At 37.9% G+C, this 27188-nt stretch overlaps 1 long non-coding RNA gene across 5 annotated transcripts in view; it reads right to left on the bottom strand.

Annotated features, from left to right (window-relative positions):
* The window catches only part of LOC126961162 (uncharacterized), a 716366-nt gene extending 689178 nt beyond the window's left edge, over positions 1–27188 (bottom strand). For all 5 annotated transcript variants that reach the window (XR_007728206.1, XR_007728207.1, XR_007728208.1 and 2 more), the window contains exon 1: positions 1–27188. This exon is cut by the window's left edge and continues 2507 nt beyond it. This is a non-coding gene — a long non-coding RNA (uncharacterized LOC126961162).

Here is a 27188-nt window from a genome sequence, read left to right as displayed (position 1 = left end):
TTAGACATTTAATTCAGATGTGTGTACTACTTGATTACTCACTAAATAGAAATTTACATGATCCCTTTATTCTAACAAGTTTACCACCTTATCACAAAGCAAATCTAAAGAAAACTGCAAGCCTGGCAAGGTGGCTCACACCTGTAAAACCGAGCAATTTAGGAGGCTGAGCTGGGCAGATTGCCTGAGCTGCCTGGGTGATATGGTGAAAACTTGTCTTTATAAAAAATACAAAAATTAGCCAGGTGTGGTGGTGCATGCCTGTAGTCCCAGCTAATTGGGGTGCTGAGCTGGGAGGATTACCTGAGCCTTGAGTGGTCAAGGCTGCAGTGGGCCATGTCTGAGCCACTACACTCCAACCCAAGTGACAGAGTGAGACACCGTCTCTAAAACATATTAAAATAAATAAAACTGGAAATTTATGTTATTTGGTTTCCATGTCCAGCTTCGGGCTCTGAAATAGCAGCAATGCCATAGACAAAATCATTAGAGAAGTCAGAGGAGCCACCTATCTGACTGAGATAGAGAGAGGGCTCCTGGCAGAGTAATAACTACTACATGAATTTGTCAATGTCCTCTAGTCAAAGACCACCAGCAACACATCTGCAGTTCTATAAAACTGGGTCTACTAATTCATTGCAAGGGGGAGAAACAAATACCATGGGGGACCCTGGAGCATCTCAGTAAGGTATTAGAAAAAACTTACAGGATTTGAGCTTGTGGTAGGTGATTTGGGGGAGCTTTCAAGAAAATGGGGATCTTCCGTGGACTGGATGTTGTACAGAAACAGGGGGAATTCCCTGATTAGGTATCTTAATTTTTCTTATCTAAACATTGAAAGGAAGTGTCATGCGCGTCCGTGTGAAGAGACCACCAAACAGGTTTTGTGTGAGCAATAAAGCTTTTTAATCACCTGGGTGCAGGCTGGCTGAGTCCGAAAAGAGACCGTTTTATAGGATTTGGGTAGGTAAAGGAAAAGTACAGTCAAAGGGGGGTTGTTCTCTAACTGGCAGGAGGGGGGGGGGTCCGCAAGGTGCTCAGTGGGGGAGCTCTTTGAGCCAGGATGAGCCAGGAAAAGGACTTTCACAAGGTAATATCATCACTTAAGGCAAGGACCTATCATTTTCACTTCTTTTATGGTGGAATGTCATCAGTTAAGGTAGGGCAGGACATTTTCACTTCTTTTGTGATTCTTCAGTTACTTCAGGCCATCTGGGCGCGTACGTGCAAGTCACAGGGGATGCAATGGCTCGGCTTGGGCTCTGAGGCCTGACAGGAATAAAGTAAGCTAATGCTATAATTGGAAAGAATCAGCAGATATTCATTATTAGCAAGGAAAGGGGAATGTTCACTCATTTTCATGGATTAGACAGTGTTCTTATTTTTCTCTGTTCTGAAATGATCAGGAAGTAGTCTAATTTCTGTCTTGCTCCGTTATGGTCACAAAGAGATCATGTGTGAAGTTTGTGTTCTGTGAAAATGTATATATTCAACAAGAGAACTCCACAGCTTCATTCTGTGTGCTAAGCCAAGTCTTGGCCAGTAGTGCAAACTAGGTAAGAAAGCTTTGCTCAAAGAGCTGAACTGGCCAGAAAACAGCAACTATTATTGTCATTATTTACATACATTGACAAGTTTATAAAGTCCTTATATATTCATTGTGTAACTTGAGCCTCTCAGAACAATCTTGGAAGATAAATAGACCACAGTACCTCCACATTGCACAACTCCAGGGGCCCCATTGATCAGGTATTCCACGTGAATGATACCTCCCCATTGTGAATAATGTCCCCACTGGAGTTGTGCAAAAAATGGCTGCCCTGGAAGGGCAGACATTTCTATTCTGTTTGACAACTATTAAAATTGAGCCAAAGAAGATTCCTGAGTGCTCTTTATTTCCCAATAAACTCCAGAGTTTTGTCATGTTCAGCTGCTGACGTTGGATCCCTGATGCTGTCATAGTTCCCCTTTCCAGATAATTGCACCAGCCTGCCCTGTGATGACCTAGATTACACAGGCTACTACAATAAGAAAAGCTCCGCCTTCTTCCACAACTATATGTGCCCAAAACAGGATGCTAAAAAGGTTACTGAACTTATAACCTCCGTTCACAGTCACCTCTTAAGAAAAAAAAATGTGTGTGTGTGTTGCCTAAAAAGTTAATATACCTTAGTATATTTTGTTTACAACCCAGGAGTGACAGATGAAAAATGTAATTTTGAATTCTGAAAAAAAATTAAAAAGCAAATTATCCTGCTAAATTCAAAGGCTAAAATGTTTTAATGCAAACAAAACTACTAGTTACATGTCCTTCCACATTCTTGGAAACCTGCCAAGTAAAATATAAAACGAAAATGGAATTTCCTATGTAATGTCTATTAATAAAAAATATTTTTCCAATACTGCCTTTTTGTAGCTGGGAAATTCCCTCTTGTCACTAAGTTTCTCTCCTCAGACATTACAGAAAGTAAAACTGAAGCTGAAGCACCCTACCGATAAATCAAGTAGTTCTCAGAAATAATATGAACTTTGATTCAAACAGACGTGTTCCAAAATCCTATCTCTATAATTTACAAAACTGTGACTTCTGGCAATTTACCTAACCTCTACGGACCTCACTTTCATTAAATTGCCATGCATACTTCTCTTGCCTATTGTTGGGAGAGTAACCTGGAATTCCCTATCAGAACTTGGACTTCCCTATTCTAAAATTAACAATGCTGTAACTGCATATTCTGGTGTCTATCTTCTTTACAACACTAAAAACATTTCAGGGCAGAGACTACATTATTTTATTATTCTTGTATTTCCATCTCCTAGCCTAATGGTACATAAAATATCTGTTGTTGTTGTTGTTTTGTTTGTTTCATTAGGAGAGACAGACTAGAGATCTGGAGTATTAGGAAGGCCCATTTTTCATCCACATGCCTTTTTATAATGTTTGGATGTCTTACCATGCCTATTTGATACATGTAGTTCTTTTTAATTAGAAGTCATAACAGACGGCTGGGCACAGTGGCTCACGCCTATAATCCCAGCACTTCGGGAGGCCAAGGCAGGTGGATCACTTGAGGTCAGGAGTTCAAGACCAGCCTGGCCAACATGGTGAGACTTCGTCTCTATTAAAAATATGAAATTAGCTGAGTGTGGTGGTGCATGCCTGTAATCCCAGCTACTCAGGTGGCTGAGGCAAGAGAATCACTTGAGCCTAGGGGACAGAGGTTGCAGTGAGCTGATATAGCACTACTGCACTCCAGTCTGGGTGACAGAGTAAGACACTGTCTCAAAAAAATAAAAAATAAGAAATCATAACAGAGAGTCAAGGGAAATTAAGATCAAGATTTATCTTCTTCCCAAATAAAGGAACACGGTAAATCTACAGAAACCAATCTGAATTAATTGGAGATTTATAGTTTATCTCACAGGGAATTCAAATTAATGGTATTACAGATCCTCAATGAAGTCAGGAGAGCAATACAAAAACAAAATGAGAGCATTGATACAAAAAAGATAGAAAGTAATAAAAAGTACTGAGCAAAAGTTATAGACTGAAGAATACTATAACTGAACCCTAACTAACAAATTCAACAGAGGGGTTGAGTAGCAGACTAATCAAGCAGAAGGAAAGATCAATGAGCTTGAAGACAGATCACCAGAAATCATTCAATCTCAGGAACAAAAAGAAAAAATAATGAAAAAGTAAAGATAGGTTACATAAGGCCGGGCGCGGTGGCTTACGCCTGTAATCCCAGCACTTTGGGAGGTCAAGGTAGGCAGATCACCAGAAGTCAGGAGTAGAGACCAGCCTGGCTACAACATGATGAAACCCCATCTCTACTAAAATACAAAAATTATCCAGGCATTGTGGTGGGCGCCTGTAATCCCAGCTACTCAGGAGGCTGAGACAGGAGAATTGCTTGAACCCCGGAGACGGAGGTGCGGTGAGCCGAGATCACACCATTGCATTCCAGCCTGGGCTACAGAGCAGGACTCTGTCTCAAAAAAAAAAAAAAAAAAAAGATAGGTTACATATTATCAGTGTACAAGAAGCAGACTGGAGAAGGAAAGAAACAGAAAACATATTCAAAGAAATAGTAGCAGAAAAATTCCAAGACTGGAAAAGAAAATAGAAAGCCAGATCCAGGAAGCACAAAATACACCAAATAAGATGAATCAAAAGAGACCCACACCAAGCTATATCAAAATCAAATTGTCGAAAGCTAAAAGCAAATGGAGTGTTAAAAGCAGCAAGAGAAAAGTGAACATCATTTATAAGGGAACCACCATGCAACTGTCAATGAATTTTTCAGCAGAAACCTTGCAAGCCAGAAGAGTATAGGATGATATATGCAAAATCCAGAAAGAAAAAACACCGCCAATCCCCAAGCAATCCTATTTTTCAAAATGAAGAGGTGATAAATACTTTCTCAGACAAAAAAAGATGAGTTTGTCACCACTAGACTTGCCTTAAAGAACTGCCAAGGGAGTTCTTCAAGCTGAAGAGGACACTAGTTAGTAATACAAAAACATATGAAAGTATAAAACCCAGTGATAAAAAACAACTACACGGTCAAAACCAAAACACTGCTACTGTTATGGCAGTGGGTAAATCCATTATATCTCTAGTATAAAGGTTAAAAGACAAAGCTATTAAAAACAACTAAAGCTGCAATAATTTGTTGAGGGATACAAATTATAAAAAGATGAAAGTGATACCTCAAAAACATAAAATGTGAGAGGAAGGGGAGTAAAAGTTTAACATTTTGTATGTAATCAAAATTTAGTTGTTTCCAAGATAAACACCACATTATAAGTATAAGATGATTTATGTAAGCTTCAGGATAATCACAAAGCAAAAGCCTATATTTGATATACAAAAGATAAAAAGGAAAGATCCAAAGCATACTACAGCAGAAAGCCATCAGGCCTCAAAGGAAGAAAGCAACAGAGAAAAGCAGAAACAAAGGATATGCAAAACAACCAGAAAACAATTAACAAAATGGCACTAGTAAGTCTTCAACTACCAATAATTACTTTGAAAGTAAATGGACAAAATTTTTCAGTCACAATGCACAGAGCAAATGTATGTACTAAAAAATAAGACCCAACTGTATGCTGTCTACAATTCACATCATCTTAAAGGATACTCCTAGACTGAAAATGAAGAGAGGGAAAAATATATTTCTTTCTAATAGAAAACAAAAGACAGAGGTAGGTATACCTATTTCAGAAAAAAAATAGACTTTAAGTCAAAACTGTAAAAAGAGACAAAGAAGGTCATTCTATTGTGGTAAAGGGTTTAATTCATTAAAAGGAGCAAGTATAAATATATGTAAATATATGTAAATATATAAATATATGTATGTAAATATATACATATATTTGTAAGTATAAATATACATGTAAATATATACATAAATATGTATGTGCGTGTGTGTGTGTGCACGCACCCAATAGCAGAGCATCTAAATATATAAGGCAGGCTGGGCATGGTGACTCATGACTATAATCCCAGCACTTTGGGAGGCCAAGGCAGGAGGATTACTTGAGCCCAGGAGTTCACGACCAGCATGGGCAACATAGGGAGAGCCCAGCTCTACAAAAACTTAAAACAGCCAGGTATGGTAGTGCACACCTGTGGTCCCAGCTGTTTGCTTGGGCCTGGGAAGTTGAGGCTGTAGTGAGCTGTGATTGTGCCACTGCACTCCGGCCTGGGCAACAAGGCAAAATCCTGCCAAAAAAAAAAGATGAAGAAATAAAGCAAGCATTAAGAGATCTGAAAGGACACACACTGCAACACAATAACAGGATATTTCAGTACCCTACTTACAACAAAAGACAGATCACCCAGATATAAAATCAATAAGGAAACACTGGATTTGAACTACACTTTCGACCAAATGGGCATAATAGACATGTACATGACATGCTACCCAACAGCAATGGAATACACATTCTTCTCAAGTGGATGCAGAATATTCTCCCAGATATATCACGTGTTAAGCCACAAAGAAAACTTAACAAATGTAAAAGTATCAAAATCATATCAAGTATCTTTTCCAACCAAAATGGCATAAAACTAGAAGTAAATAACAGGAGAAATCAGGAAAATTGCCAACTGTATGGAAAGTAAACATTATGCTCCTGAACAACTATTTAGTCAAATAAGTTAAAAGGGAAATTTAAAAATCAAAACACTAAGTCAAAAATGGAAACACAACATGGCAAAATTTATGGGGGTAGCAAAAGCAGTTCTAAGAGTGAATTTCATAGCAGAAAATACCAGAATTACCCTGATACCAAAGCCAGACAAAGTCACTATCAGAAAAGTACAGGTCAGTATCACTGATGAACAAAGAGCAACAAATACTACCAACAAAATACTATCAAACTATATTCAACTGTACATTAAAGGACCATTCACCACGATCAAATGGGACTTATCTCTGGGATGTGAAGATGATCAACATTCACAAACCAATAAATGTGATTCACAATATTGGTAGAATGAAGGACAAAAAACATATGATCATGTCAACAGGTGCACAGAAAGCATTTGACAAAATTCAACCTCCTTTCACGATAAAAACTCTCAACAAATTGAGGATGTTCCTCAACACAACAAAGTCCATATATAAGAAGCCCACACCTAATACATTCAACAGTGAAAACATGATGACTTTTCAACATTCAACAGTGAAAACATGATGACTTTTCAACATATTCAATGGTGAAAACATGATGACTTATCCTCTAGGATAAGGAGTAATACAAGGATGCACACTCTCACCACCTCTGTGCAACATAATATTGGAAGTCCTAGCCAGAGCAACTAGGCAAGGAAAATAAATAAAAGGCATTCAATTAGGAAAGGAAAAAGTGAAATTGTCTCTGCTTGCTGACAACACGATCTCATATAAAAACAACTGTAAAGACTCCACCAAAGAACCGTTAGAAGTGATAAAAAAATTCAGTAAAGTTGCGAGATACAAAATCAATTTACAAAAATCAGAAGTATGTCTGTACATTAACAATGTGCTGTTTGAAAAAGAAACTAAGAAAGCAATCCCACTTACAATCATATCCAAAAAGTACAGAGGAGTAAATTTTACCAGGGGGTCAAAAGTCTGTACACTGAAGGATCATCATGGTGGACAGGAAGCAGGACTAGATTGCAGCTCCGGACAGAGCAGCATGCAGGCTTGCATTGTGAATTTAAGCTCCAGATCGACTGCAAGAACAAACTACCAATCCCGAAAGGACCCACAGACCCTTTGAAGGAAGCAGACTGCTTCTGCAGAACCTGGGAGACACACCAAATACTATGAGTGCTGCAACTGCAGAAATGGGAAAGGGAGACTCTCCGCTCCCAAACACACACCTGCACTGGAGAAACTGCAGGTCTGTTTGCAGGAGAAGTTTCCAACCTTATCTGGAGTTCAGTCAATTTAGAGAGGTGGGCAAAATACAGGGGTAGAGGAAGCAGCAGAAAGGCTCTAGGAGCTCACAGGGTCCCCAAGCAGCCCATTCCTGCCTGGCACCACAAGCATCCATCAGGAGGGCAGCCAGAGGAGCAGGGGGTAAAACTACACAGGGAGAAGGAAATCTCTTTTTGAACTTTGTAACAATTTGAATGGGGCAAGAGCCTCCTGGCCAGACCTCAGGGGAGGGTGCAAATCCAGTGCGCAGACTCCACAGGCAGGTAAGAACCAAGCTCGCTCTTTCTCAACTGGAGGCAGGTAGCCAGGGGGAAGTTTTCAAGTCCATCTTGCCCACAGCCTGGAAAAAGACTCAAGGCTGCTTTGGGGGCCATGGTGGGAGTGACACTGGCCCTTCAGTTTGCATGGGAGCTGGGTGAGGCCTGTGACTGCCAGCTTTCCCGTACTTCCCTGACAACATGCATGACTCTGCAGAGGCAGCCATAATCTTCTTAGGTACACAACTTTAGTGACCTGGGAATCCCACCCCCATCCCCCACAGCAGCATAGCAAGACCTGCCCATGAAGAGTCTGAGCTCGGACGCACCTAGCCCTGCCCCAACCTTATGGTCCTTCCCTACCCACCCTGGTAGCTAAAGACAAAGGGCATATACTCTTGGGAGTTCTAGGGCCTTGCCCACTGCCAGTTCCTCTCCATACTACCATAGCCGATGCTCTCTGGAAAGTGCCACCTCCCAGCAGGAGGCCAACCAGCACAAAAATAGAGCATTAAACCACCAAAGCTGAGAACCTTCACGGAGTTCATTGCAACCTCTTACCACCACCTCCATGAGCTGAGAGACCCATAGTCGGTTCACATCACAGGACTCTGTGGAGACAACCCCCAGTACCAGCCCAGAGCTGAGTAGACTCGCTGGGTGGCTAGACCCGGAAGAGAGACAACAATCACAGCAGTTCAACTCACAGGAAGCCACATTCATAGGAAAAGGGGGAGAGTACTACATCAAAGGAACACCCTGTGGAACAAAAGAAGCTGAATAACAGCATGCAGCCCTAGACCTTCCCTCTGACAGAGCCTACTTAAATAAGAAGGAATCAGAAAACCAACCCTGGTAATATGACAAAACAAAGCTCTTTATCACCCCCAAAAAATCACACTAGTTCACCAGCAATGGATTTAAACCAAGAAGAAATCTCTGATTTACCTGAAAAAGAATTTAGGATGTTAGTTACTAAGCTAATCAGGGAGGCACCAAAGAAAGGTGAAGCTCAATGCAGGGAAGTCAAAAAATGATACAAGAGGTGAAGGGAGAAATATTCAACAAAATAGACAGCTTAAAGAAAAAACAATCAAAAATTCAGAAAACTTTGGAAACACTTTTAGAAATGCAAAATGCTCTGGAAAGTCTCAGCAATAGAATCGAACAAGTAGAAGACAGAAATTCAGAGCTCAAAGACAAGGTCTTCAAATTAACCCAATCCAACAAAGACAAAGAAAAAAAAAAAAGAAAATATGAGCAAAGCCTCCAACGAGTCTGGAATTACGTAAAACAACCAAACCTAAGACTAATTGGTGTTCCTGAGGAAGAAAATAATTCTAAAAGCTTGGAAAACATATTTGGGAGAATAATCAAGGGAAACTTCCCCAGCCTTGCTAGAGACTTAGACATCCAAATACAAGAAGCACAAAGAACACCTGGGAAATTCATTGCAAAAAGATCATCACCTAGGCACACTGTCATCAGGTTATCAAAAGTTAAGACAAAGGAAAAAAATCTCAAGAGCTATGAGACGGAGCACTAGGTAACCGATAAAGGAAAACTTATCAGATTAACAGCGTATAACTCAGCAGAAACTCTACAAGCTAGAAGGGTTTCTTCCGCCTCCTCAGACAAAAAAATTATCAGCCAAGAAGTTTTTATCCAGCATAACTAAGCATCATATATGAACAAAAGATACAGTCGTTTTCAGACAAACAAAAGCTGAGAGTACTCACCATTACCAGGCCACCCACAACAAGAACTACTAAAAGAAGCTCTAAATCTTGAAACAAATCCCGGAAACACATTGATACAGAAACTTTTTAAAGCATAAATCACACAGGACCTACAAAACAAAATACGAGTTAAAAAGCAAAAACAATAAACAAAAATACCAAATTACCCAAGCAACAAAGAGCACAATGAATGCAATGGTACCTCATACTTCAATACTAACATTGAATGTAAATGGCCTAAATATTCCACTTAAAAGATACAGAACCACAGAATGGATGGACTCACCAACCAAATATCTGCTCCCTTCAGGACACTCACCTAACACATAAGGACTCACATAAACTTAAAGTAAAGCAGTGGAAAAAGGTATTTCATGAAAATGGATACCAAAAGTGAGCAGGGGTAACTACTGTTGTATCAGACAAAACAAACTTTAAAACAACAGCAGTTAAAAGAGACAAAGAAAGACATTATATAATGGTAAAAGGCTTTGTCCAACAGGAAAATATCACAATCCTAAACATATATGCACCTAACACTGGAGATCACAAATTTATGAAACAATTACTAATAGACCTAAGAAATGAGATAGACAGCAACACAATAATAGTGGGGAACTTCAATACTCCACTGACAGCACTAGACAGGTCAAGACAGAAAGTCAACAAAGAAACAATGGATTTAAACTATACATTGGAACAAATGAATGTTAACAGATATATACAGAACATTTCATCCAACAAGCACGGAATACACATTCTATTCAACAGTGCATGGAAATTTCTCCAAGAGAAACCATGTGATAGGCCATAAAAAGAGCCTCGATAAATTCAAGAAAATTGAAATTACATCAAGCACTTTCCCAGACCACAGTGGAATAAAACTGGAAATCAACTCCAAAAGGAATCTTCAAAACCCATGCAAATTCATGGAAATTAAATAACTTGCTCCTGAATGAGCATTGGGTTAAAAATGAAATCAAGATGGAAATTAAAAAATTCTTCAAACTGAATGACAATAATGGCACAACCTACCAAAACTTCTGGGATACAGCAAAGGCAGTGCTAGCAGGAAATTTCATAGCCCTAAACACCTACATCAAAAAGACAGAAAGAACACAAACTGACATTCTAAGGTCATGCCACAAGGAACTAGAGAAACAAGAACAAACCAACCCCGAACCCCACAGAAGAAAGGAAATAACCAAGATTAGAGTAGAACTAAAGGAAATTGAAACAAACAAACAAAAATACAAAAGATAAATGAAACAAAAAGCTGGTTCTTAGAAAAGATAAATAAAATGGATAGACCATTAGCAAGAGTAACCAAGAAAAGAAGAGAGAAAATCCAAATAACTTCACTAAGAAATGAAACAGGAGATATTACAACTGACACCACTGAAATACAAAGAAGATCATTCAAGACTACTGTGAACACCTTTATGCACATAAACTAGAAAGCCTAGAAGAGAGGGATAGATTCCTGGAAAAAATACAACCTTCCCAGCTTAAATCAGGAAGACTTTGATACCCTGAACAGATCAATAACAAGCAGCGAGATTGAAATGGTAATTTAAAACTTACCAACAAAAAAAAAGTCCAGGACCAGATGGATTCACATCAGATTTCTACCAGACATTCAAAGAATTGGTACCAATCCTTTTGACACTATTCCACAAGATAGAGAAAGAAAGAACCCTCCCTCATTCATTCTATGAAGCCAGCATCACCTTAATACCAAAACCAGGGAAGCAGATAACCAAAAATGAAAACTACAGACTGATAACCTTGATGAATATAGATGCTAAAATCCTTAACAAACTACTCTCTAACTGAATCCAACAACATATCAAAAAGATAATCCACCATGATCAAGTGGGTTTCATAGAAGGGATACAGGGATGTATGCAAGTCAATAAATGTGATACACCACATAAACAGAATTAAAAACAAAAAGCACATGATCATCTCAATAGATGTAGAAAAAGCATTCAACAAAATCCAGTATTGCTTTATGATTAAAACTCCCAGTAAAATCGGCATAAAAGGGACATACCTTAATGTAATAAAAGCCATCTATGACAAACTGACAGGCAACATAATACTGAATGGGGAAAAGTTGAAAGCATTCCCTCTGAGAACTGGAAAAAGGCAAGGATGCCCACACTCACTACTCCTCTTCAACACAGTACTGGAAGTCCTACCCAAAACAATCAGGCAAGAAAAAGAAATGAAGGCCATCCAAATTGGTGAAGACAAAGTCAAACTGTCACCACTTGCTGACAGTATGATCGTTTACGTTGAAAACCCTAAGGACTCCTCCAGAAAGCTCCTAGAACTGATAATTCAGCAAAGTTTCCAGATACAAGATTAATGTACACAAATCAGTAGCTCTTTTATACACAACAGCGACCAAGCAGAGAACCAAGTCAAGAATTCAACCACTTTTACAATAGCTGAAAAAAAACTAAAATACTTAGGAAAATACCTAACAAAGGAGTTGAATGACCTCTACAAGGAAAACTACAAAACACTGCTGAAAGAAATCATAGACAACACAAACAAATGGAAACACATCCCATGTTCACGGATGGGTAGAATCAGTATTGTGAAAATGACCATACTGCCTTCAATAAAATCCCCATCAAAATATGACCATCGTTCTTCACAGAATAAAAGAAACAATTCTAAAATTCATATGGAACTAAAAAAGAGCCTGCATAGTCAAAGCGAGGCTAAGCAAAAAGAACAAATCTGGAGGCATCACATTACCTGATTCCAACCTATACTATAAGGCCGTAGTCATCGAAACAGCATGGTACTGGTATAAAAATAGGCACATAGACCAATGGAACAGAATAGAGAGCACAGAAATAAACCCAAATACTTACAGCCAACTGATATTCAACAAAGCAAACAAAAACATAAAGTGGGGAAAGGGGCCAGGCATGGTGGTTCACGCCTGTAATCCTAGCACTTTGGGAGGCTGAGATGGGTGGATCACCTGAGGTCAGGAGTTCGAGACCAGCTGGCCCACATGGTGAAACCCCATCTCTACTAAAAATGCAAAAATTAGCCAGGCATGGTGGCAGGCACCTGTAATCTCAGCTACTCAGGAGGCTGAGGCAGGGGAATTGCTGGAACACAGGAAGCAGAGGTTGCAGTGAGCCGAGATCACGTCATTGCACTCCAGCCCAGGCGACAACACCAAGACTCCACCTCCAAAAAAAAAAGGGGGAAAGGATACCCTTTTCAACAATGGTGCTGGGATAATTGGCTAACCACATGTAGGAGAATGAAACTAGATCCTCATCTCTCACTTTATACAAAAATCAACTCAAGACACATTAAGGATTTAAACCTAAAATCTGAAATTATAAAAATTCTAGAAGATAACATTGGAAAAACGCTTCTAGACATTGTCTTAGGCAAGGATTTCATGACCAAGAACCCCCCAAAAATGCAATAAAAACAAAGATAAATAGCTGGGACCTAACTAAACTAAAGAGCTTTTGCATAGCAAAAGGAACAGTCAGCAGAGTAAACAGGCAACCCACAGAGTGGGAGAAAATCTTCACAATCTATACATCTGACAAAGGACTATATCCTGAATCTACAATGAACTCAAACAAATCAGTAAGAAAAAAAAACAAACAATCCCATCAGAAAGTGGGCAAAGAACACAGACAATTCTCAAAAGAAGATACACAAATGGCCAACAAACATATGAAACAATGCTCAACATCACTAATGATCAGGGAAATGCAAATCAAAACCACAACCTTACTCCTGCAAGAATGGCCATAATCAAAAAATCAAAAAACAGTAGATGTTGGCATGGATGTGGTGATCCGGGAACACTTCTATGCTCCTGGTGGGAATGTAAACTAATATAGCCACTATGGAAAACAGTGTGGAGACTCCTTAAAGAACTAAAAGTAGAACTACCATTTGATCCAGCAATCCCACTACTGGGTATCTACCCAGAGGAAAATAAGTCATTATTACAAAAAGATACTTGCATATGCATGTTTATAGCAGCACAATTTACAATTGCAAAATTGTGGAACCAACCCAAATGCCCATCAATCGACAAGTGGATAAAGAAATTGTGGGGGGTGTGTGTGTGTGTGTGTGTGTGTGTATAATGGAATACTACTCAGCCATAAAAAAAAAGGAATGAGTTAACAGCATTTGCAGTGACCTGGATGAGACTGGAAACTATTATTCTAAGTGAAGTAACTCAGAAATGAAAAACCAAACGTCGTATGTTCTCACTGATATGTGGGAGCTAAGCTATGAGGATGCAAAGACATTAGAATGATACAATGGACTTTGGGGACTTGGGGGCAATAGTGGGAGGGGGTGAGGGATAAAAGACTGCAAGTTTGGTGCAGTCTATACTGTTCTGCTGATGGATACACCAAAATCTCACAAATCACCATTAAAGAACGTATTCATGTAACCAAATACCACCTGTATCCCAATAACTTATGGGAAAAAAAGTTTCAAAAAATCTGTACACTGAAAACTATAAAACATTGATAAAAGACATTGAAGAGGATACAAATAAATGGAACAATGTCCTGTGTTCATGGATTGGAAAAATTAATATTGTCAAAATATCCATACTACACGAAGCAATTTACAGACTCAGTGCAACCCCTATCAAAATTCCAATACTATTTTTCACAGAGATAGAAAAAAACAACCATAAAATTCATGTGGAACCACAAAAGACCCTGAATAGCCAAAGTAATCTTGAGGAAAAGGAGCAAAGCTGGAGGCATTACCTTACTGAATTTTAAAATATATTATAAACTATAATAATTAAAACAGCATGATACTCAAAACAGACACATCAAACAATGGAATAAGATAGAGAGCCCAAAAGTAAACCCAAATATCTATGGTCAATTAACTTCCAAAAAAGATGTACAATGTAGAAAGGATAGTCTTCTTTAAATGGTATAAGGAGAACTGTATATCAATATAAAGAAAAATAAAAATAGACTCTTTTTCACTGGTTACAGAAAAATCAACTCAAAATTTATTAAATTCTTAAATTTAAGACTTGAAACTGTAAAACTACTAGTAAAAACAGGGGAAAAGTTCCATGATGTTGGAATGGGCAGAGATTTCTTGCATACGACCACAAAAGCACAGGTAATGAAAGCAAAAATAGACAAATGAGATTACATCAAATTAAAAAGCTTCTGCACAGCAGAGAAAACAACTAACAGAGTGAAGAGACAACCCACAGATTGACAGATATTTGCAAATCATGTTAGATAAGGGGCCAATATCCAAAACATACAAGGAACTCAAATACTCAGTAACAAGAAAACAAATAATTCCAAACTTCTACCTGGACATCCGGGCATTTCTATACATCTTCTGAAATCTAGGTGGAGGTTCCCAAACCTCAATTCTTGACTCCTGTGCACCCACAAGCTCAACACCATGTGGAAGTTGCCAAGGCTTGGGGAATCCACCCTCTGAAGCCATGGCCCAAGCTGTACCTTGGCCCTTTTTAGCCATGTCTGGAACAGCTGGGACCCCAGCGCCAAGTCCCCAGACTGCACACAGAAGTGCAGTGCTGGACCCGGCCCAGGAAACCATTTTCCCTCCTAGGCCTCTGAGTCTGTGATGAGAGGGGCTGCCAGAAAGTCTCAGACATGCCCTAGAGACATCTTCCCCATTTCTTGGTGATTAGCATTTGGCTCCTCATTATTATGCCAACTTCTGCTACCGGCCTGAATTTCTCCTCAAAAAATCAGTTTGTCTTTTCTACTACATCATCAGGCTGCAAATTTTTTAAACTTTTATGCTCTGCTGCTTCTTGAACACTTTGCTGCTTAGAAATTTCTTCCACCAGATAGCCTAAATCATCTCTCTCAAGTTCAAAGTTCCACAGATCTCCAGGGCAGGGGCAAAATGCCACCAGTCTCTTTGCATAGCAAGGGTGACCTTTACTCCAGTTCCCAACAAATTCCTCATCTCCATCTGAGACCACCTCGGCTTGGACTTTATTGTCCATATCACTATCAGCCTTTTGGTCAAAGCTATTCAACAGGTCTCTAGGAAGTACCAAACTTTCTCATCTTCTGAGCCCTCCAAACTGTTCCAAAGTCTGTCTGTTACCAAGTTCCAATGTCACATCTATATTTTTACAGCAGCACCTCACTCTGCCAGTACCAATTGACTGTATTAGTCCATTCTCACGCTGCCATAAGGACATATCTGAGGCTGGTTAATTGAAAAAGGAAAGAGGTATAATTGACTCACAGTTCCACAGGGCTCGGGAGGCCTCAGGAAACTTACAATCATGGCAAAGGGGGAAACAAACACATGCTTCTTCACATGGCAGCAGCACAGCAGCAAAAAGTGCAGAGCAAAGTGGGAAAGCCCCTTATAAAACCATCAGATCTTGTGAGAACTCACTATCAGGAAAACAGCATGAGGCTAACTGCCCCCATCATTAAATAACTCCCACTGAGTCCCTCCCATGACTGATGGGAATTATGGGAAGTACAATTCAGGATGAGATTTGGGTGGGAACACAGCCAAACCGTATCAGGCAATATGGTCATTTTAATTATAGTAACTTTCTGATCTATAAGCATGGGATGTTTTTACATTTGTTTGTGTCATCAAAAATTTATTTCATCAGGCTGTTGTCAAGTTTTCCTTGTAGACATCTTTCACTTCTTTGGTCAAATATATTCCTAGTTATTTTACATTTTTCATAGTTATTGTAAATGAAATTGCCTTTTTTATTTGGTTCTCACCTTGATCATTATAAAGGTATAAAAATGATACTGATTTTTGTACATTTCCTTTGTAACCTGAAATTTTCCTAAATTCATTTATCAAATCTAAGGGTTTTTTTTAAATCAAATATTGAGGGTTTTCTAGATATGAGGTCATATCATCAACAGAGATATAATGACTTTCTCTTTTCAATTTAGATGCCTTTTATTTCTTTGCCTTACTTAATTGCACTGGCTAAGACTTACAGCATTATGCTGAATATGAGTGGTGAAAGTGGGAATCTATCTTATTTCTAGTTCTTAAAGGGAATGTTTTGACATTTTCCTCATTCAGTATGATATTGGCTATTGGTTTGGCACACATGGCTTTTATTATTTTGAGGTATGTTCCTTCTATGCCTAATTGGTTAAGGCTTTTTATCATGAAGTGTGGATGAATTTTATCAAATGCCTTTTCTGCATCTATTGAGGTGATTCTATGTTTTTTTTCCTTAATTATGTTTATGTGATGAAGCCCATTAATTGGTTCACATATGGTAAAGCATCCTTGCATATGTGGTATAAAACCCACTTGATGCTGTACTATCTTTTTGATGTGCTGTTTGATTTGGCTTGCTAGTATATTGCTTAGGATTTTTGCATGTATGTTAATCAGGGATATTTATCTGTAGTCTTCTCTTTTTGTTGTGTCCTTATATGCTTTTGGTATCAGCATGATACTGGCTTCACAGAATGAGTTAGGAAGAATTATCACCTCCTCAATTATTGTAAACAGTTTCCGGAGGACTGGTACCAGTTCTTCTTTGTATGTTTGGTAGAATATGGCTCTGAATTCATCTGGCACTGTACTCTTTTTTGTTGGGAGACTTGTAATTACTTGTCCAGTCTCACAACATGTTATTGATCTATTCAGGATTTATATTTCTTCCTGGTTCAAATGGGAGCTTGTATGTTTCCAGGAATATATCTATTTTCTCTAAGTTTTCTAGTTTGTGAACATATAGTTGTTCCAAATTGTCTCTGATGGCCTTTTGTACTTCTGTGGTATCGTTTATAATGTCGCTTTCTTCATTTCTCCTTTTGTTTATTTGGTTCTTCTCTCTTTTTCCTTGGTTAGTCTAGGTAGTGGTTTATCAATTTTGTTTATCTTTTCAAAAGCAGTATTTTGGCTGGGTGCAGTCACGCACACCTGTAAACCCATCACTTTGGGAGGTCAAGAGCAGAAGAGTTCAAGACCAGTCTGGGTAATATAGTAAGGTCCAATCTCTGAAAAACATTTTTTTTAAAATTTTTTACAAATTGTTGAGCATGGTGGTATGTGCCTATAGTCCCAGGTACTCAGGAGGCTGAGGTGGGAAGATTGCTTAAGCCTAGGAGTTCAAGGCCATAGTAAGCCATAACTGCACCACTGCACACAAGCCTGGGAGACTGAATGAGACCTGGTCTCCAAAACAAAAACAAAACAAAACAAAAAAGAAAATCCCTTTTGTTTCATTGACCCTTCCTATTTTTTGTTTATGTCTCTGTTTCATTTAGTTCTGCTATAATCTTTCTTATTTATTTTTCTTCTGCTAACTTTGGGCTTGGTTTGTTGTTTTATATATAATCAGCACCTTGAGGTGTGATGTTAGGCTATTAATTTGTGATCTTTCTTTTTTTTATTATACAGGCATTTAACACTGTAAACTTTACTCTTAGCACTACCTTTGCTGTATCCCTGAGTTTTCATGTGTTGTGCTTCCATTTTCATTCACTTCAAAAAAAATTTAATTTCCATCTTCATCACTGACCCAAAGATTCATCAGGAGCATGTTGCTTAATTTCCATATATTTGTATAGTTTACAAAGTTCCACCTGGTATTGATTTATAATTTTATTCTGCTATGATCTGAGAAGATACTTGATATGATTCCAATTTTTAAAAATTTATTGAGACTTGTATTGTGGCCTAACATATGGTCTATCTTGGAGAATGTTCGATGTGCTGATGAGAAGTTTGTGTATTCTGCAGTTGTTCAGTAGCATATTCTGTACGTTTGGTGAGTCCATTTGTTCTAGAGTATAGTTTAAGTCTAATGTTTCTTTGTCGATTTTCTGTCCAGATGATCTGTCTAGTGCTGTGAGTGAGGTGTTAAATCTCCCACTATTATTGCATTGCTGTCCATATCTTTCCTTAGACCTAAAGTATACGTTTTATGAGTTTGGGTGCTCAAGGATTGAGATACATATTTATATATGTATATATATGATTTATATCTATCTACATGATTGTTACATTCTCTTCCTGAATTGATCACTTTATCACTATATACTAGCCTTCTGTTACTTTTTTTTTTTTTTTTTACTGTTTTTGATCTGATGTCTATTTTATCTGATTGAAATACAGTTATCTCTGCTCATGTTTCATTTCTGTTGGTATGGAATATCTTTTTCCATCCCTTTACTTTCCGTCTATACTTGTCTTTATGGGTAAGGTGAGTTTCTTGTAAGCAGCATATAATTAAATCATGTTTTTAATCCATTCTGCCAATCTAAATCTTTTAAATGGAGCATTTATTCCATTTACACTCAAGGTTAATATTGATATGTGAGGTTTTGTTTCTGTCACATTGTTAACTGTTATCTAGTTCTTTTATAAATTCTTTGTTTCTATCTTTTTCTGTTTGTCTTTCTGGTTTGGTGGAATTCTTTCAAGTTGCTATTTAATTCCTTTCTCCTGCTCCCTTGTGTGATTGTTTTATAAAGTCTGTGAGTTTTATACTTTCATTTCCACGTTTAGGACTCCTTTGTGCAATTCTTGTTTGGCTGGTCTAGTGGTGACAAATTCCCTTAGTGTTTGCTTGCCTATAAAAGGCTTTATTTCTTCTCCATTTAGAAAGCTTATTCTGACAGGATATAACATTCTTAGCTGACATTTTATTTTAGCACGTGGAAAACAGCATCTCATTCTCTTTCGGGTCATAAGGTTTCTGCTGATAAGTCTATTAGTCTGATGGGGGTTCCTTTATAGGTAACTAGACGCTTTCTCCCTCTGATTTTAGAATTATTTCTTTCACGGTGCCTTTTCACAGTCTGATGATTGTATGGCATGGTGAAGTCTGTTTTGCAATTGATTTTCTTGATGATCACTGGGACTTTGATATCTGAATGTCTAAATCTCTTGCTAGACTAGGGAAGTTTTGTCAATTATTCCCTTATATAGGTTTTTCTCAAGTTTTTACTTTTTCTTCTTCCTCAGGAATACAAGTTTGATTGATTTATGTGGTATCTATGTCTCAAAGGCCTTATGCATTCTTTTTTGTTCTTTTTCTTTTTCTCTGACTAGCTTAATGCAAAAGACTTGTGTTCAAGTTCTGAGATTCGTTCTCCTGCTTAGTCTAGTCTACTTTTGATGCCTTCAAATGTATTCTGTATTTTCTTCAATGAATTTTTCATTTCCAGAAGTTCTGCTATTTTTTAAGATGTTTATCATCTCAGTAAATTTCTTGTTCATATCCTGAATTGATTTTCTGATTTATTTGTATTAGTTTTCAGAACTCTCTTGGATCTCATTGAGTTTCTTTAAAATCAATATTCTACATGCTCTATCTGGCACTCTAAGGATTTCTTTTTGGTTTGGATTCATTAACAGAAAATTACTGTATTCATCTGGGGGTGTCATAATTCCTTGCCTTTTAATGCTTCCTGTACTATTATGCTGATTTCTGTGCATCTGGAGATATAGTTGGTACTTCTTATTTTTAAATTTACTTTTATTGGCCCAGGCCTTTTCTTTTTCTTGAGAATGTGACTGTAGTATATGTTGGGTAGGTTCTTTTGGCTTTTCTTCTGGGTGTGTTCGGTGGTAAAGACGGTATTGCTTCCTTGGACATAGTCTTAGTGCAGTGGCTTTCTCAAATGCCAGTTTTAGTAGCAGCAACCTCCTGAGTAGCCAGGGTGGTAGGGGCAATGATTGTAAGAAGCTTATTTTGTTCCCAAGTGCTCTATAGTTATGTCAGCAAATGCTGTAATGGACTGTGCACTCCACCCTCTAGGCCAGTAAGTAGGTGACACTTGCAGGTAAGACCCATCTGCAGTGGTAGCAGTACAGTTTATGCCCAATTTCCATTATCCCAGAGAAGTGCTTAGGTGTCCCAGATGATTGGTTGGGCCATGAAATGCTCAGTGGTCTGGATACCATGCTGTCTGAGGGAGGGGGATGCACAGCTGGGCCCAGCTGGACCAGTAAAGCTTGCACTCAATTCCTTCAATGGTGGCTGCCAGCCCCAGTGGGGATCAGAGGGCAGTCCCCAGGTCCCTGGAGAAATGCCCAGGTGAGGAGTGGTGCAATGCTGCTGCCCCAAGGTCCCAGCACAGGGATGGAGGGGTGGTCCCAGTGCCACAGCCAAGTTAGAGGGAATAAAACCTGCCTCCCACTCAATCCCAAGATGTGGAAAGGCTCATTCCCCCATCCCTATTGTGGCATCCAGTTGGGGCACCTACCAGTTTCTACAGTTTGATTCCAGTCCACAAAACTGCCCCAGGCCATAAAACCCTCTGCCCAAGTCAAAACCACAACTCCTGGACAACATTCCTCCTGTTTTGGTCCTGTTAAGAGGGAAATCTCAGTTCTAGCACCAGTGGCTGGAGCCCATGCTACATTCATTTCTCAGTTCTGGCTGTGAGATCCCTTCCCCAACTCCAGTTATGGCTGTGAGAGCCCCTCCCCAACTCAAGCTGCAGTTCTCCAATCCCAACCTGAGTCTCTCTAATGCCAACAGCTGTTGTCATGCTAGCTCACAAGATCCCATGCAGTTTGTTATAAGCCAGGGTCAATAATGCCATCCTCCTATCAGTGCCCAGGTCTGGGAAAGTACATGTGACACTTTAGGAGCCATTCCTTTTCACTGGCTCCCTGCTGCTCCCCAAGTTAGACTCAGGGCTTGGGAGGGTCAAGGTGCTCTCCCTTGGCCTGGATTACACAATTTCCCCCGATAGGAAGGTGGATCGCAGACACGGTCACTCACCCTCTCCTATACTGGAGATTCATTTGTGGATTTTAGCTGGACTCAACAATGCAGGCTACTGACCCACCTTCTCTTTCCCAGAATCTAAAGTTTTATTTTACACTTCTATTGAATTCCCCTGCTCTTTTTTGGATGAAAGTTCAAGGTTTGACTCTCTACACACTATTTTGCTTCTTTCAAGTGAGAGAGGTGTGCTGGAAAAGCCTCTAGTCTGCCATCTTGGAGGAAAAAAAGAATGAATTTTAAATGTTCTCACTACAAAGAAGCAATAGGTATTCAAGGTGATAAATATGTCAATTGGCCTCATTTGGTCATTCCACAATGTATCCATGTATTGAAACATCAGATTGTACTGCAGTTATTGGCAATTAAAAGTTAATAAAACTATAAAAAATCATTTGTGCATGAAAAGCAGAAAGGAGAACATTTTTCTTGCTTCCAAAAAAGCAAAAAGAAAATGTGGTAACAGAATAATAGGTATGCAGTACTTTCAGCTTCCTTTCTTCTTGTAAGCACAGGATCAAAGTAGGTGATTTTAAGGAAAATTATTTTCCCCATCTTCTTATACATAATAGCCTATATATTTCACTTGGATGTAATTTTATGAAAGAATGATTACAGAGAGGTAGTCCAGTCAACTATATCTTAAATCCAAAACATTCCAGTTTGAGGATAGATGAAGGGCAGCAAGGGGTAAGATTCCTTGGGTCTTTTGCGTAGTGCTCCAGCCAGCTAATCAGAGCTTTTAAAATGTAATGCTTATTTTCCTTCTGTTGCTACTATTCTTTATGTGTAGGGCTTTTTCAAAGCACCTCACAGAACAGGGTAGCTGGGCATGGAGAAATAATGTTGCTAATCTTGAGTCTCCTGGCCTAATGCCATCAAATAGCACCTAATCCCTACTCTCATCCCATATCAATATGTACTTTTTAGCAAGCAAGATCCCACATATGGAATACTACCAAAAATTTTACTTACTGATTATCTTACTCTAAATCACTGCAATGAATCCTTTATTTAAAGGACTTCAATTCTTTTAGCTACATAACTCAGATCATGACAATGTGGTAAGATTTGAGTCAGAATTCATGTACCAGTTGCATGTTTTATGTCAGATTGTGCTCCATATTTCCAATGTTAATGACTGAAAAGTATAAACTGTTTCAGTGAGCAAGTAAAATGAGCAATTTGCCCAGGCTATAATGTGAAAAATTATAGCAATTGAAAATTTTCTGAAGATTCATAATCTAAATGAAAAAAAATATTTTCTAGATATGAATTTACCTGGTTAATTAACGAAGGGAGGTCTCTAATTACCTTTAGATTCTGAACTTGTTTTGTCCTAGTCCATACTTCTATTGAGTGGAAATCACAGAAGCAAAAGAAAATAGCATCTACTAAGAGTATGCCATATACCAGACACTTTCACATAAATTATCTTACATCCCATATATATTAGTTAGAGCAGTAATTTCACAGAGGAAAAAAAAGATCATCAAAAAGATTAAGCAGACTGCTCAAAGTCACACACTGCACAAATGACAAAGCAAAGAACTGAAGTTGTGAATATATAAATCCAAATGTTGTGTTTTCAGGAGAGGACAGCCAACATAGCAAAATACACTTTGAAAAAAAATCACAAAAGGCTAGAAGAATTACATATATATGAAAAAAACCTTATTAGTTTCAAAAATGTGTGTATATAAATCAGATATTATACACATTTATTAGAAAGCTAATATAAAAAATAGAGATAGATTCAGAGAAATGGAATCTTTCATACATTGCTATGGGATGTTAAACGAAGCAGTCACTCTGAAAAAGAGTGTGGCTGTTTCCTAAACAAATTAAAAATACTTTTACTGTGCAATGTAGGAATTATACTCCTGGCCATTTATCTCACAGAAACAAAAACTTATGTCCACACAAAAATCTGCACACAATTATTCATAGCAGCTTTATCTATAATAGGCAAAACTTGGAAATAACTAAAATATCCCTCAACAGGTAAATGGTTAAAACACTATGATACAGTACACAATGGATACTAAAGAACCAAACACTAATTTTTTTTTTTTTTTTTTTTTTGAGATGGAGTCTCGTTCTGTCACCAGGCTGGAGTTCGGTGGCACAATCTCGGCTCATTACAATCTCTGCCTCCTGGGTTCAAGTGATTCTCCTGCCTCAGCCTCCCGAGTAGCTAGGACTAGAGGCATGCACCACCACACCCAGCTGATTTTTGTATTTTTAGTAGAGATGAGGTTTCACCATGTTGGCCAGGATGGTCTCGATCTCCTGACCTCATGATCCACTCACCTCGGCCTCCCAAAGTGCTGGGATTACAGGCGTGAGCCACCGCGCCTGGCCCCAAACACCAATTCTAAGCAACAACTTGGATGAATCTCAAAGTCATTATGCTGAGTGAAAAAAGCGAATCTCAAAATATTTAATGTAATAGAGATGGAAAATAGATTAGTGATTAATAGGGATTAAGGATGTTGGGGGAGTTAGGAGGTGAGTGTGAAAGTAAAGAGATAGTATAAATGAAATCTTTGTTGTGGTGGGATAGTTCTGTACCTTGACTGAGGTGGTGATATAGGAATCTACACATGTGATAAAATGACACAGAACAATATACATATATTGGATGAATGCTATATTACTGGTTTTTATATTGTATTATAATTCTGTAAGACATAACAACTGGCAGGAACTGAATGAAGGATACATGAGACCTCTCTGTATTACCTTTGCAACATCCTATAAATTTATAATTATCCTAAAAAGTATTTTTAAATTATAGCTGAGTATATTAGATTCCTGGGGCTGCCATAACAAAACTACACAGAATGGTTTAAACAACAGAAATCTATTGTCTGGAAGTTAGAAGTCCGAAATTGAAGAGCCAGCAGAGTTGGTTCCTTCTGGTAACTATGAGGCAGAATCCATTCCGTTCTTCTCACTTAGCTTCTGGTAGTCTAGTCTGTTTGATAGCTTGCAGATAGTGTTCTCCCTGTGTCTTCACAGTATCTTCCCTGTATGCATGCTTGTCATGATGTACAAATTTCCCCTCATTATAAGGACACAGTCAGGATTAGGTCCCATCCTAATGACCTTATCCTAATTTGATCAGCTGTAAAGATTCTATTTCAAAATATGGTTGGTCACATTCATCAGTATTGAAGGTTACGACTTCAACATCTTTTTGGGAAACATGATTCAACCAATAATACTGGGTCTAAAAGAATCAATTGTGCAAGTACAAGAGGGAAAACCTGTTTTAAAGGCATTTCATTAAGAAAAAAAGATGAAGAAAGAAGAGGAGGAAGGGGGAGAGAGGGAGGGGCAGGAGGAAAAGAAGGAAAAAAAGGAGGAGGAGGAGGAAGAAAAGGAGAAAAAAGAAAAGAAAGACAGAACGAAAAAAGAAAGAAAAGAAAAGAAAGAAAAATTAATTGAGGCCCAACCTAAATTAATAGTTTAGCAGGGCTGCCTACAAAAAAAAAAAGAATGCCATCTTCCTTTCTGTGAATAGATTCAGATCAAAGACAGGTACAGCCACAATCCCTCTCATCGGTCAGATTTCACACAAAATTTTCTAATGTATTTGGAGGTGGGGATATTGATGAATATAGGACAACCACAGAGACTAAAAACCAAGGTGAAGTAAAAGAAGACTAAAGATGATATATCTATCTTCAAAGTATTTATCTTTTAAATCCCTCATACCACCTTAAAAGGGGTAGACCCTTTGTTTCAATTCTCTAGGTAGGAGAATTAGACTTAATACAATAAAAGCCAGTAATATTAAGGTCAGAATCACCTCCTAAAATTTAGAATGTTAGACAATTTTATCAAAAGAAATCTGTAACCAATGGAAACGGCTTGCTCAAAATGTAATGATTTCCCTTTTGCCAGGGAATGTTCAAAAGAACTGGTCAACTCTTCATTAGATATTCTTGAATTAGGTGGGAGATTGTACTAGCTCAGTATCTCCAACTGCTTTGTTTTGTTTTTATTTTTCAGCACTTTCACAGGAATATATATTAACTTCACCTTCTTACAATTTCTTTAAAATAATTTCACCATTTGTCCAAATGGTAAAAGATTTAAATGTAACTTTAAATTGAAAAATGTTAGGAGCAAGCCCCCCAAAATCTGGCCATAAACAAAATCTCTGCAGCACTGTAACATGCTCATAATGGCCCTAAAGCCCAAGCTGGAAGGTTGTGGGTTTACAGGAATGAGGGCAAGGAATATCTGGCCCGCCCAGGGCGGAAAACCGCTTAAAGGCATTCTTAAGCCACAAACAATAGCATGAGCGATCTGTGTCTTAAGGACGTGTTCCTGCTTCAGTTAACTAGCCCAACCTATTCCTTTAATTCGGCTCATCCCTTCATTTCCCATAAGGGATACTTTTAGTTAATTTAATATCTATAGAAACAATGCTAATGACTGGTTTGCTGTTAATAAATATGTGGATAAATCTCTGTTCGGGGCTCTCAGCTCTGAAGGCTGTGAGACCCCTGATTTCCCACTTCACACCTTTATATTTCTGTGTGTGTGTCTTTAATCACTCTAGCACCACTGGGTTAGGGTCTCCCCAAACGAGCTGGTCTCGGCAGAAAAATATTTGAAAAAGGTGTTATTAGTAAATATCATATTAAAAGGTTGATTTCCATGTAATATTTCCTAATAAGTCCAAAGAAAAAAACATCATTTTATCAGCCAATTTAAATATGACATGTTCAATTTTAGGATGGCCAAATGAGAAACATTATTTTTCTAATTAGATGCAAAAAGTATATTTTTCTATCTCCTCATAATAATAGACTATCATCAGATATATCAAGTATTAAAAGTTTTGAGGGGAAGGTACCAAATGTACCCCAAACATTAGTTTTCCCATGTAGTACATTTATTATTATGTAATTATAGAGACTTCCCTGGGATTTGTGGTTTTAAAACTTATTAGGTGCATTTAAACCAAAAATTAGAAAAGTTTACAATATGAAATGTTTGAAATTCTTAAATTTGTAGCTTTTTAAGTAGTTTATTTTTCCCTTTTTTGTCTTGTGTCTAATTGAAGAGATATGCAATTTCAAGGTGCAATTTCCTAACATAATACATACAGGTATAAATAAACCTTATCTCATAGAAAAACAAATCTTGATGTAATTTTATAGAATTTTGACCAGATGAAATCAGTATATAGATGTGATTCTTGTTTTTTAAGCCAACTTTGCATTCATATTCTAATATTTTCTTTCTTGTTTAGTTGATGTATTTCAGCATCAGTATCCCTTAAACTTTCTATCTTTAGCCAATTAATTGTGGGAATTGAACTATATGTATATGAAGATATAAATAATTTAATTATTTCCCATATATGTCTGATAATGTATGTTTTTAAAACTGTATACTGGTAAATCCTATCATGAAAGCTAAAGGTTTAGGGTTGTGATTAAAAAATATTTAGAAGGCTTCTGATAAAAAGAATCTTAGCATTTACATGAATTTAGAAGCACTGACCACTTCAGGAATCAGCAGACCAACAATGTACTATCCATCTTAAAAAGGAAGGAAAGTAAGTGTGTGGAGAAATAGCTGTTTTCATCATCTACAGGAAAAGAAAACTAGTATAACTTCAGTGAAGAACAATTCAATGACATGAACCAAAGTTATAAACCAACATACTCTTTGATCCAGCAATTTGGCTTCTGGAATATGTAGATATATATGTATGAAATAACACAAGCAAAAATTAACTATTGCAGCATTATCTGTAATAGCATATGTCTGAAAACAAAGTTAATGCCCATTAATGGGGGATAAATTATGGTATATCCATCAGCCTTTAGAAAATAAAAAAAGATGAGGGAGCTTTTTATGCACTCATATGGAAAGATATCCAAGATATATTAAGTGAAAAGTAAGCAAAGTGGATGGGTATATAGTGTTATAACAATTACATAAA

Source organism: Macaca thibetana, chromosome 8, assembly GCF_024542745.1.
Source record: "Macaca thibetana thibetana isolate TM-01 chromosome 8, ASM2454274v1, whole genome shotgun sequence".
Taxonomy (NCBI): domain Eukaryota; kingdom Metazoa; phylum Chordata; class Mammalia; order Primates; family Cercopithecidae; genus Macaca; species Macaca thibetana.
Note: the sequence above shows the minus strand (reverse complement) of the source record. Positions and strands in the feature narration are given on the sequence as shown.